This window comes from Panthera onca, chromosome D1 (assembly GCF_046562875.1).
Source record: "Panthera onca isolate mPanOnc1 chromosome D1, mPanOnc1 haplotype 2, whole genome shotgun sequence".
Classification (NCBI taxonomy): domain Eukaryota; kingdom Metazoa; phylum Chordata; class Mammalia; order Carnivora; family Felidae; genus Panthera; species Panthera onca.
The window spans coordinates 114,305,455-114,318,883 of NC_138348.1; the positions used below are offsets into that span (position 1 = coordinate 114,305,455).

The 13,429-nt window shown below is 44.8% G+C and overlaps 1 protein-coding gene across 8 annotated transcripts in view; it reads right to left on the reverse strand.

The window, feature by feature from the left end:
- The window catches only part of YAP1 (Yes1 associated transcriptional regulator), a 112,539-nt gene that overhangs the window by 56,692 nt on the left and 42,418 nt on the right, over positions 1 to 13,429 (reverse strand). The gene's annotated exons all lie outside the window — the stretch shown is intronic.

The window sequence follows — 13,429 nt, forward strand, 5'->3', positions numbered from 1 at the left end:
CACCATTTTCACCTAGGAGACTATTACTGGCTGCTTCTAATTTACACATAAAAGGCGATTTGTAAATTAATCACCTATGACGCAGTCACGTGACCAGAACCCAAAATTCACAAGAGAACCACCCACTTTTTCCTCTGGGAACTAAGAATGCCAGTTAACATATACTTTTTTAGACCGTCAGGTTTTTAATGTATATTGAAATATATATTATATATTAAAATATATATTAAATATTTAAATTAAAAATTAAAATATATATTAAATATTTAAATAAATATTAAATATATATTAAAATATATATTAAATAAAACTTACATATTATAAATATATATTCCAAAGCCAAAACAGAAGTAAAACCTAGATCTATTAAGTTTTCAGTGTCTCGTGACCATCAAAGGCCTTTGTTAGTTGCTAAAGAAAACATTTAAACGTTTTCTGCATACTGTTAACTTACTGCAAAATATCTTATTACATATGCACGTGGATATTTTTAATCTGTAAAACTGAGGGTGCAAAGGGTCGAAGATTCTGCGAACTAGAAGACTCCAACGTGTCTAGCACGGTATCCGACGTAGGATGGTTCAAGTTTTCTTCTTCCAGCAAAGTCCGTTTCAGTGAAACAGTAACTAGAATCACTATGAACATAAAACTACCTAAGAAATTATGTTTAAAGAATACCCAGAGAAGTATCCAAACATGCATGCAAAGTGCTTTCTGTAAAATTTATAAAAGCAAAAATTTGAAAGCCAGCTAACATCTAATGAAAGGGACTGGCTAACTAAATGTTATATCGTACAGTAGACTACTACAGGTATTGAAAATATTTTAGAAGAACATTTAATAACGAAAATGTTTGTAGTACTGCTTTTTAAAGGAGGTTGTAAAACAGTATGCACAGTGTGAGGCTAACTTTAAATGTGCTGAAAACATGAGAAGGACAGACATCAACAAGTTTTAGTGTTTATTTCTGGATGGCAAAATTACAGAACTCTGCTTCGCTAATGCTAGGTTTTCCTACCATCAAACAGTCATTTACATTGTTTTTGAATGGGAGGTGGCCAAAAAAAAGGGCTATTTTTAAAAGGTACCCCCCTCAATCATTTTTTGTGCAGCTGTTTAAATTTCATATCCAAGTCGTCTCTTCTTCAATCATCTCAAGATGAGCTGCCGCGTCAACGGTAAGGAAATGATACGCGGGCGTTAACTTTTCTGAAATGGAGCTAGAACAGATCTCCTCAATAACGTGATCTTGCCGGGGCGCCCGGGGGTGGTTCAGTCGGTGAAGCATCCGACTTCGGCTCAGGTCACAACCTCACGGCTCGTGAGTTCGAGTCCTACGTCAGGCTCTGTGCTAACAGCTCAGAGCCCGGAGCCTGCTTCGGATCCTGTGTCTCCCTCTCTCTCTCTGCCTCTCCCCTGTTCAAGCTATGTCTCCCTTCCCCCCCCCACCTTACAAATGAATAAACATTAAAAAAAACAAAACCAAAATCTTCCTGACAAGACAGGAAAAAAGGATCATTCCGCTCTGGCTAGAATGAACCTTAGGTATTACCTACTGGCAATGGGAGGAGGGGATGAAGCACACGGAGTCTGCACAGTTCAGAGTGACAGTGGCACCTGTCAAGTGGAGGCCACTGCAGGCCAACCATCAGCAGAGGGAGTGTTTGTCTATCTGGTGGAGCACACGGTTCCTCAAACCGCAACCTCCCACGCAGCACTCCTTTCCCCAGCAGTCGTAGGCTGTTCAGCAGCAGCACTACGCTTGCTCAGGTGCAGACAATACAGGCCCAGCCTGCTCTCTGTCCTGCCAGGGAAGCACCCCATTCCAGAAGACCAAGTCCTTAGCAAACCCAGTTAAAAGCTTACTGCTCCTCCTCTTCAAGCCTCCCTAGGAGCCACGCAACAAATTAAAGTGTAAAATGTCTAGATGTGCGGTGCTCCTCACACTTACAGATCTCACACGTGGTAATGCATGTAGTCATACCGGAAACAAGCTTAACATCCACAAGAACAAAACGGAGAGAAATGTTTCTCACCGCCTGTTTAATGTTAAGCAAGCAGGAAAGGAAATGGCCAAGTGATTACTACGGGCCGTTAAATTTCAAAGTATGTGTCACTGCATACTCCTGGTCTCCAGGCTTCCTAAAGGCCCTCCGCTTGCGAGGACCAAGGAGAAGAGTGGGGTGCACTGGAAGCGGGCTCAGGATGTGGACTGCTCCAAGTTTCTGAATACTCAGCAGTTGGGTTTCTCTCAAAACTAATCAATGACACAAACCGTCTTAACCGACTTATAACTAAATTGGCCTCTATGTGAGAGCTGAGAAGACCCTGTTCTGATGGCCAACCATAACCACCACATGAACATTCTGGAATGTGGGCACCAATGTGTAAATATGCTCTCAATGCATCTTTCTCCTTGAAATAAATTATGGTTTTGAATATAATACAGAGAATGTATACTTTTACTGCTGTCAAAAGATCAATTATTTTGCTGAAACGTTATGTAAGCACACAAATGCTAAAATTTCTCTTCCTGAAAAAGCTCTTAAACCCCAGCCAGTTAATTCAGAGCCCTATCAAGCTGTACTATGTTACCTCAGCTAATGTCCCATTTGCTTAAAAAGTATCTACATCTTCGGGGCGCCTGGGTGGCTCAGTCAGTTAAGCATCTGACTCTCGGTTTCTGCTCAGGTCATGATCTCATGGTTCATGGGATTGAGCCCCTCCCTTCCCCGCCCCGTCGGGCTCTGTGCTGACAGTGCAGAGCCTGCTTGCTATTCACTCTCTCCCTCTCTCTCTGCCCATCCTCCACTCTCTCTCAAAATAAATAAATTAAAAAAAAAAAAAAAAAAAAGACCATCTAAATCTCCTTAAGAAATAAAGATGTCATTATCTAAATTGCCCGACCATAAAAGCGTGTAATCATTTAGATGCCAAAGAAAATATAAAATAAAATTTACCTTAGAATTTGCTTTCGCTTAGTCTGTAAGATTAAATCATGAAAAATACTGTTTTATCCTAATAAGTCAACTTGAAACAGTATACCCCAAAATATCCAGCCTTCCTTTTTATCATAAGAACAAGAATCTTTACCAAAACATTTCATACCACACAGAAGTATTCTTGAAAACTCCAAGCAAACAGTTTGCAAGCCTCCCGTCCCCCCGGACACGCGCGCGGCATCCCCCCTCACCTCCGCCGGTCCCTGGGCCGGAGCCGTGTTCTCTGAGGCCCTCCCTGTCCACGCCACCTAAAATGTGTCCTGTCAAAACCCGGTCTGCTTCTTTGCTCTATTTTTTTCCTGATAATCTGACATATGTTACTTATTTTGTTTGCCTGTCCCCTCCAACGAACAAAAAGCTCCAGGGAAATAGGGACTTTTATCCGTTTTATCAACTGCAATTATCTTCGGTGGTTAGAAGCGTGACAGGTATTTGTCAGTGAATCAATGAAAAGAAAGCTTTTTTTCTTTTTTGCCCCAAGAACATCAAACTTTCTCTCAAGGTCACCCACCCACCTCCTCCAGAAAAGAAACCACTCGGGATGAGAGATGCAGCAGAACGAGCAGCAAGGAGGGCATGGGCCATGCTGGCAAGAGGGGCGGGGGCAGCAGGAAGAGGGCACGGTAAACGGGGGTGAGGCGGCCGAGCGAGCTGTGCCCAGGGAGGCAGGCGGGGCTGCGACCCGATGCGGAAGAGGTTTGGTGTTTAAGAGGAAAACAGACACACTTAAACGCGGACAGAAAGAGACGAGCTGAAGATGTGCCAAGGGGTCACTGCACACGGTGGGAAGGAACGGACTGTGGGCCCGGCTTCCGCTGCATCAGCCGGGGGACGGGGCGAAGGAAGGAATCCTGGCTGGTGGGAGCAGGGGTTCTGGTGTGAGGATTTCCGTTCTCCTGATTACCCAACAGCAAGACGGCGGATGAGGCCGTATTACCGGTAGTCCCACTACGCAAACGAAGACTCGGGGACTGGCACGAGGTCGCACGTCCAGTGCACAAGAGGACTGCACGTGGTACCCAGGAATTCTGAAAACAATTTATGTACCGAATAGATAGATGAAAAGGACAACACTCAAAAATGTGAAGTTCTGGGTCATACATACCAAATAAGAAAAATATTGTATAAACGCTAAGACGGTAGAACAAAAAGACATGGGTACTGAAGATTCAACGAAAGACGCCAGAATGTTAAAAAACGCAACTGTTCTCACCACTAGGATGTGAGCTGCTTGGAGGAGGTGCACCCGGAAGAGCGCGGGGACCTAGCGCAGCTCGGCACGTTCCCGGGGGAATGCACACTAAACCAGCGTGCGCTACTGAAGAACATGGCTGACGAAGAGTCCATGTAAATGCTACTATGAAAAGGGTTTGAAAAGAACTGTCGCTCAAACTACACCGATTCTAAAAACCGTCAAATTATAAATAACAACCAAAATATATACACCAAGAAAACCAAATCAAGGGAAACTCCTAGAACAGTATTTTCCCAGTTTTAAAATATGCGTAGTTATACACTGCATAGAAACAAAGGTTCAGTTCATCATGTTTCTAAAAAGTCTGGATGCTGAACTTATTACAGGAAACAGGAAGTGTGAAATCTTATAGCACCTTAAAAATATGTAAATAAACCTTCGCTATTATTTTGGAACAGAAAAGCAACTGGATTTAGGACCAAGATAAACCCGATGATCTCACCCTGGAGCAGCAAAAGCCGGCAGACAATGAACTTGCCAACTTTGGGACTGAAGAAATGTAAGCGGCTGTACTCGACGGAGGTCCACGCCTGACAACGGTCTCTCCCGCATACACAGTGGCTTGTCGGTCTTACTTTACACGGCACAGTCTGGTCTCACGTACCAGATGACTTAGCAAAATGTATACACAACCAAAAAAGGGGCAGAAATACTGAAGTAAATAAACCACTAGAAAACGGACGTTCTGCATAGTCCCACAAGTTCATCGCAGCTATGGTATTTACAAATATTTATGGAGCTCAGGGCGCCTGGGTGGCTCAGTTGGTTAAGCATCTGACTCTTGGTTTCTGCTCAGTTCATGATCTTGGGGCTCGTGAGATCGAGCCCCACGTCGGGGCTTGGGATTGTCTCTCTCTCTCCCTCTCTGCCCCGCTCCTGCTTGCACTCACTCACTCAATCTCAAAATAAAATAAACTTAAAAAAAAAAATCTGTAAGGAGCTTTGTATTTACACTCTCCCGTCCGGAGTACACCTTAAGAAGCTCAAACCTGGGCCTTGAAGATGCAGGGACTCTGACCTTAAAAAGAATAACACTATCATTGCCACACCTCCAAATTACTGGGGAAACCATAAGAACAGGAAGCTATGACGGGAGGGCCCAAGCCCTCATTCCCCCAGGACCGCTGTTCAGCAAGGAGGATGACAGCGTGCCATTGTGTTTGGACTCTCTCAGAAAGGTTGTTAAAAACACTAACAATAACAACAACAAAACAATAAAGACAACAACCTACAGTTTATTAAGATTAAGAGACTTGTCCAAGGGCAGATGAGCTGGGATGTACTCAGAACTGGTATGAAATCTCCAGTCTCTGTACTATCGACGCTTCCTCTTATGACGTGAGAGCATCTGGGGTGCTGTTTAGATGCCTTAAGACAACCTCGCCATCACCACCTCCGTCCTCCAGTCCTCGCAGAATTAAGCATGAGTAGACAGAAATATCTGTAACGACACCCAGCACAGAAACCCAGGATCACATTCTTCTGAATCTCTCCCGCTCACATACGACAGGACTGTGGTAGATGAGAGCAGTTGCCAGGATTTCGGAGGATGGGATCAGTGACCCACAAACATGACCTCTCCCAGACCCCTTGGATACTACGGGAAGAGGGGAGGAGAAACCCTCCATATAGGTTCTGAATGTCAAATGTCCCACAGGAGTGCCCAGCTGCCTCAGTCAGAGGAGCAAAATCTCGGGGTTGTGAGTTTGAGCCCCACGCTGGGCATAGAGATTACTTAAAATGAGTAAAATCTGAAAGAAGAGGAGAGAAGAGACGAGACGAGATGAGACGACACGAGACGAGACCCACTGACACTTTCCCACACGTCAGATACCATGCTGGCTCCCCACAGAAGCCCTAGGATTTACTGTGCAGAGGAAAGTTGCCAACCTCTGCTGACTTCTCCCAGGATGCTGTAGCTCTTCCATGGAGACAGTGACCACAGTGACAGGGACCGCAGAGACAGAAGAGACAGCAGAGACAGGGACTGCACAGACAGGGACCGCACGGGAGAACCCGGTGCTGAGAAGCAGGCAGCAGGCCCGATCAGGACTTCCCTAGCTGAGAACGGAACCCCCCACATCTGCCCTCGTCCACAGCTCAAGAACAGTCCTTCCTTAACAAAGAGGACAGCAGAGCTGGCCCTCAGTCACACTGCTGGCAAGCAGCAGAGCCAGGATTAAAACGTCTTCTACCTTCTGGCTCAGTGCTCTTTCCACCTCATCTTACTGGTCTCTAAGTAGAAAAGGGTTTTCTAAAATGCTAAACTGCCACTCTAGCACAAGAGAATTTCTTCAAGGAACGTAATTAAAAGAGAGACTCGGGCGCCTGGGTGGCTCAGGTGACCGAGCATCCAACTCTTGGTTTTGGCTCAGGTTACAATGTCCCAGTCATGGGATTGAGCCCCACAGCGGGCTCCGACCTGCCAGTGCAGAGACTGCCTGGGAGTCTCTCTCTCTCCTTCTGTCCCTCCCCCACTAGCACTCTGCCTCAAAATAAATAAAACTTAAAAAGAGGGAGAGAAAGAGAGACTCAGAATCCTTTTATTTGTTTTTTAATATTTAATTTTTTTTTTGAGAGACAGACTGAGTGTGGGGGGGGGGGGTGGGCAGAGAGAGAGGGAGACACAGAATCTGAAGCAGGCTCCAGGCTCTCAGCACACAGCTGGTGTGGGGCTCGAACCCACCCTGAGATCATGACCTGAGCCAAAGTCGGACGTTTAACCGACTGAGCCACCCAGGTGCCTCTCGGAATCCTTTTAAATGCTTTCTTTTCACGGCCCGCCTTTGGTTCAGTCAAGTGACCAACTCTCGGTATTGGCTCAGATCACAATCTCATGGTTCGTGAGTTTGAGCCTCGCGTCCAGCTCTGTGTTGACAGCGCAGAGCCCATTGAAGATTCCCTCCCTCTCTCTGCTCCTACCCTGCTGGCTCTCTCTCTGAATTTTTAGGACTAGCAAATGAGTTCTGCCATCAGAAGAGAAGGTGACCTTTATTACACAGAATGTACGATCATCATTAAAGAATGTTAACGATCAGTTAATTGGTAAAGACATAAATTGGTTTTGGGGTACTATGTGTTTCTATTCCTTTAAATTGGTGGTTTGTACTCTAAAAATTTATGCTGGTTTTGTTTCCCCTGCTGTGTTTCTTACTTCAAAACAAGCTTTCTGGCACTGGTATAACCTGAGATACGTGCTAACACACACGGTGCTTCCGTCTCCAGGCACGGTCTTCTTGTTACATGGCAGTGTCTGAGCGCCAGTAAAAACACTGGCGTCAAAGACTCCGGTTAAATCGTCCTCAGAATCTACCAAAAGTAACTCTTCCTAGTGTTTACCTCAACAACACAAATGCGTTCCATGATGAGCCGTGAGCCACACACAATGGCTTAGACGACACATATTTCTTTAAAAACCCCTCATGCAAACCAGGTGCTGTCAGCACCATATAATCAGCAGCCATCTAGCCTAACAGGAATCTCTTACTCTTTTGAAACATCTGGGGGCAGGGCCTGGGTGGCTCAGTCGGTTGAGTGTCCGACTTCGGCTCAGGTCATGACCTCACCACTCGAGAGTTCGAGCACCAAGTCAGGCTCTGTGCTGACAGCTCAGAGCCCGGAGCCTGCTTCCGATTCTGTGTCCCCCTCTCTCTCTGCCCCTCCCTCGCTCATGCTCTCTCTCAAGAAAAAATAAAACATTAAAAAAAAAAAAAAAAATGAAACATCTGCTACATTTCTCCAGACTACTTCAGGCCATCTTTTCCCCAACTGGACTATAAAACACCTAATTTCCATCTACCCTTTCAGAGACCCAAATCCCTCCTTCTAGAAACCTCTCTGTGGAACAGCAAGAAAAGTTAAAACAGACATGGATTGAAATCCCAGGTCTGACAATGATAATCCGGGTTGTACAGGCAGGTCACTTTTTTTTTTTTTTTAAGTTTATTCACTTATTTTTTGAGAGAGAGAGAGAGAGAGAGAGAGAGAGAGAGAAAATCCCAAGCAGGCTCCGTGCTCTCAGTGAAGAGCCCAAAGTGGGGCTTGAACTCATGAACTGCAAGATCATGACCTGGGCCGAAGTCAGAAGCTTAAGTGACTGAGCCCACCAGGTGCCCCAAAGGCATGTCATTTTATCAAAATGTTTCATCTTCACTAAAACGGGAATGATTTATTTACTTACTTCCTAGGGCTGCAAGGATTAAATTCAGTTATATAAAAGCAGTAGTAATGTGGCCTCTCCAACACAAAGGCATCAAATATCTTTCTTGGCTTTGTTCCTGTGCTAGCCCACTATTTAAAATAGGAAAAACTCGGGGAACCGGGGCAGCTCAGTTGGTCAAGCGTCCATCTGACTCTTGATTTCAGATCAGGTCACCGAGTCGGGACTTTGGACCCCAGGTCAGGCTCTGCACTAATAGTGCTTGAGTTCTCTTTCTCTCTCTGTCCCTCCCCTACTCACACTCTCTCTGTTTAAAATAAATTAAAAAGAAAAACAAAAGATGCTTTTCTAAAAATAATAATAATAATAAAATAGGAAAAACTTCATAATGGATGGGCCAAGTCAAGAACGTTTAAGCACCTGGGAAAAAGTCTGGTTTTCACCTGATGGCGACAAAGAGACACAGCAGGGAGACAGGACAACTTTCAGGGAAGGAAACAGAAATGACCAAAATGTTTCTGGACCATTAGTTCAATTTGCACACACCCCCAGCTACGAATAGGAAGGAACCAGAACTGTAACGACCCAGGTGTAGACAGACTGACTCCTGGGACAAGAGCAACAACGGAATTTGGGGATAAAGGAGAAATCTCAGTCCTGTAACCAAACGTCTCAGAATGTTCATTGTTGAAAATCTCTTCATACAATCATTTTTTCACATAGGCTGTAAGAGGCTCAACTCTGTTAATCTAAATTCCAAGACAAAAGGGGGAGAGGCAACATTTCTTAAGTAGCAAAGCCCACCCCAACAAATTCTAAAATGCTCTTCCAATTCGTGCTCGTATGCTGTTATCAAACACTGAACACCTAATCCTGTAAGGGATAACTGAGCCAACATCACGGGAAACGGGTTTTACAGTAACAAAAACACGGAGGAGTTCCTTACATCTACTCCCAACGCTTGGGATGAACTTGATGCTGCTCACGAATAAAAGTACTGGAAAAGTAAGCCAGTGAGGCTCCATGCAGCCACTTCAGCAGAAGACACAGATGCTGATGCAGGGGTCCCGGTCAGAAGCCGCCCCCCCCCCCCAAAGGGTGGCCTCAGGCCAGCTACGGGGGTGGGGGGGGGGGTGAGGAGCGGGGGACAGAGCTGCTGCTGCAGTAAATCCGAAGCTTCCCAAGCCGCCTGGAGAGCAGCCTGCACAGTCAAGGGTGAGACCCCGACCCCATCACCATTGAAAGGGCGGGCCTACGCCGGCCCACTCCATCTTGTTCTGTGCCCTTCACCTTGACCACACCTCCTCCCCTGGAGTAACCCCCCCCCCCCCACCTGCCTAACAGGACTCGGACCCTTCCCCAGCCAATCGGCTGAGGCCACAGCCGTTACCTCACCAACTGCCCCTAGGCCCCAATAAAACCTTTGTCCTTTTGAAACTCGCTCTCTCTCCCTGGTATCTCACCGCTGCGTCGGTGCAGGTAGGGGATTGAGCTCGGGCTAGCTCGAATAAAGGCTCTTTTGCTTTTACATCGGACTCGGCTCCCTGGTGGTATTTGGGGATCACGAATTCTGGGCAGAACAACCATCACCATCACCTCTGCTGAGGGGCTCACGCCTGCAGGGTTAACTCTTCCGTGTCCGTGAAGAACTACACGGTTCAGATGCCAGACTTCAGGAAAGCAAAATTCAACAACCTGCAGGGAAAACTCGAAGTTTTTCCCCGTTCGTGCAAAAGGGCACGGCGAACTCCGTGAGTCCCGCCCGCCTCCCGCTGGCTGGCTGGCCACTCTGCTCTGCGTCCCACTGTCCCATCGTGCCTGCCCGTGACGGGGACCAAAGCCAGAACCACTGCAGTCTTTCTACCTCCCGTCTGACTCCGCACCAGCATTTTACTGGGGGCAGCGGGGGTGGTGGTGGGTGGCATCCTCGGCTATCGCATTCCTGCAAACGTTTGATTTGGGGAGGGGGTGCCGGACGCCAGGTTTCCCGCAACGCCCGCCGTCTCCAACAACTGTAGCGTCTGACGAGACATCCATGAGGTAAATCCGCACCTACTAGAAAGCTCCACTTTATACTTCAAGAGCACATTTTGCACAATTTTAATTATATGCCGAAATTGTCTGGAAGGCAATCAACCACAGCTACTTTTGTTTGGAACACTGTTAATGGTATATCCTTTTTGGATGATCACATTATTGAGAGTAATGCCCCCTTGGTACTTGTAGTTACTAACTCATCACACTTGGTCCTTATTCAGAACTGTCATGTTCATGGTGCCCATAGGTAGAGACACAAGCACGAGACTCCTGACACACTCATGCCCAAGCATTTATATGTTAACACATATATTATTTTACCCTAAGTTACTTTATTTCTCCTCCGTATTATATAGATGCTGATTTTTTTAATTATGTATATAGTTAATTCCATATGAATCTATCACCTATGAATTTTATTTTAAAATAATACACCCTCTCCAGAATATCTTCTGCTACAAGAGGCTGACACGGATTGGCAGCGAGAAGGACCACCAGCTACAAACAAGAGAACAAGTGTCTCTATACCACCAGGTTATAACTGATCTCTCCTATGAGATCATGAACTTCTCTGCAGGGTAAACCGCCTCACACTCCATTTCTATTTCAGATGTGAACACGGCGCTCAATAAGCATGTGAGAAACAGAAAGCTTATTCCATTGGCTTGTTTGGTCCCCAAGTAATACTGTGACCTAAACCCTAAATGGGGTCAACTGTCCCAGAGGGCGTGGCCACTGTGAGCAATGAGTCAGCAAGATTTTGAGAATGAAGACAAATGAAGAGAATGAAGAGAATAAGAGTATCTTCTGCTTTGTCCCCCTCCCTGTTTTTATATTATTTTTGCACCCCCTCCCTATGTTCATCTGTCCTGTGTCTTAAAGTCCTCATATGAGTGAAATCATATGACATTTGTCTTTCTCTAATTTTGCTTAGTGTAACACCTTCTGGTTCCATCCACGTAGTTGCAAATGGCAAGATTTCATTCTTTTTGATTGCCAAGTCATACTCCATTGTGTATATATATATATATATATATATATATATATATATATATACACATACATACATACACACTACACCTTCTTTATCCATTCATCTATCGATGGACATTTGGGCTCATTCCATACTTTGGCTATTGTCGATAGTGCTGCTATAAACATGGGTATGCCTGTGCCCCTTTGAAACAGCACACCTGTATCCCTTGGATAAATACCTAGTAGTGCACTTGCTGGGTCGTAGGGTAGTTCTGTTTTTAATTTTTTGAGAAACCTCCAGACAGTTTTCCAGAGTGGCTGCACCAGCTTCCATTCCCACCAACAATGCAAAAGAGTTCCTCTTTCTCTGCATCCTTGCCAACATCTGCTGTTTCCTGAGTTGTTAATGTTAGTCATTCTGACAGGTGTCAGGTGTTACCTCATTGTGGTTTTGATTTGTATTTCCCTGACGATGAGTGCTGTTGAGCATTTTTTCATGCCTCAGTTGCCCATCTGGATGTCTCCTTTGGAGAAGTGTCTATTCGTATCTTTTGCCCATTTGTTCACTGGATTATTTGGTTTTTGGGTGTTGAGTTTGACAAGTTCTTTACAGATCTTGGATACTAACCCTTTATCTGATATGTCATTTGCAAATATCTTCTCCCATTCCGGTGGTTGCCTTTTAGGTTTGCTGATTGTTTCCTTGGCTGTGCAGAAGCTTTTTATTTTGATGAGGTCCCAATAGTTCATTTTTGCTTTTGTTTCCCTTCTCTCTGGAGACGTGTTGAGTAAGAAGTTGCTGCGGCCAAGGTCAAAGAGATTTTTGCCTGCTTTCTCCTCCAGAATTTTGATGGCTTCCTGTCTTACATTGAGGTCTTTCATCCACTTTGAGTTTATTTTTGTGTGTGGTGTAAGAAAGTGGTCCAGGTTCATTCTTCTGCATGTCGCTGTCCAGTTTTCCCAGCACCACTTGCTGAAGAGACTGTCTTTATTCCATTGGATATTCTTTCCTGCTTTGTCAAAGATTAGTTGGCCATACATTTGTGGGTCCATTTCTGGGTTCTCTATTCTGTTCCATTGATCTGAGTATCTGTTCTTGTGCCAGTACCACACTGTCTTGATGATTACAGCTTGTAATACAGCTTGAAGTCCGGGATTGTGATGCCTCCTGCTTTGGTGTTCTTTTTCAACACTGCTTTGGCTATTCAGGGTCTTTTCTGGTTCCATACAAACTTAAGGATCGTTTGTTCTAGCTCTGTGAACAATGTTGGTGTTATTTTGATAGAGATTGCATTGAATATGTAGACTGCTTTGGGTCGTATTGACATGTTAACAATATTTGTTCTTCCTATTCAGGAGCATGGAATATTTTTCCATTTTTTTGTGTCTTCTTCAATTTCTTTCATAAGCTTTCTACAGTTTTCAGTGTATAGATTTTTTCACCTCTTTGGCTAGATTTATTTCTAGGTATTTTATGGTTTTTGGTGTAATTGTAATGGGATCAATTCCTTGATTTCTCTTTCTGTTGCTTCATTGTTGGTGTATAGGAATGCAATCATTTTCTGTGCATTGATTTTATATCCTGCCACTTTGCTGAATTCATAGATCAGTTCTAGCAGTTTTTTGGTGGAATCTTTTGGGTTTTCCATATAGAGTATCATGTCATCTGCGAAGAGTGAAAGGTTGACCTCCTCCTAGAGGATCTGGATGCCTTTTATTTCTTTGTGTTGTCTGATCACTAAGGCTAAGTAACTTCCAATACTATGTTGAATAACGGTGGCTAGAGTGGACATCCCTGTCTTGTTCCGGACTTAAAAAAACTGAGAGCTTTCCCCCATTGAGGATGATATTAGCGTTGGGTCTTTCATATATGGCTTTTATGGTCTTGAGGTATGATCTTTCTATCCCTACTTTCTTGAGGGTTTTTATCAAGAAACGATGCTGTATTTTGTCAAATGCTTTCTCTGCATCTATTGAGAGGATCATGTGGTTCTGGTCCTT